Consider the following 261-nt stretch of genomic DNA (forward strand, 5'->3'; position numbering starts at 1 on the left):
AAAATGTTGAAACTTGGCATGGTATCATCATTTCACCCGCATAGCATGTGCGAAAGAGTAGAGAGGGTCACGACAAAAACTGGACGCACTTCGTGTACAAACTGGACAAACTCTTTCGGAGTATCAGGGTTTCGGACGAGAACTCATCTGTTACACGGGCACTTCAATGTTTTTAAAACTTATTTGAACTCCAGACTTCTTTTATGTTCAGCATGCAGCATTCAAAGCGACGTCATCAATTTCCAACATGTTCTGACATCA

Source organism: Triticum aestivum, chromosome 7A (genome assembly GCF_018294505.1).
Source record: "Triticum aestivum cultivar Chinese Spring chromosome 7A, IWGSC CS RefSeq v2.1, whole genome shotgun sequence".
NCBI classification, from domain to species: Eukaryota; Viridiplantae; Streptophyta; class Magnoliopsida; order Poales; family Poaceae; genus Triticum; species Triticum aestivum.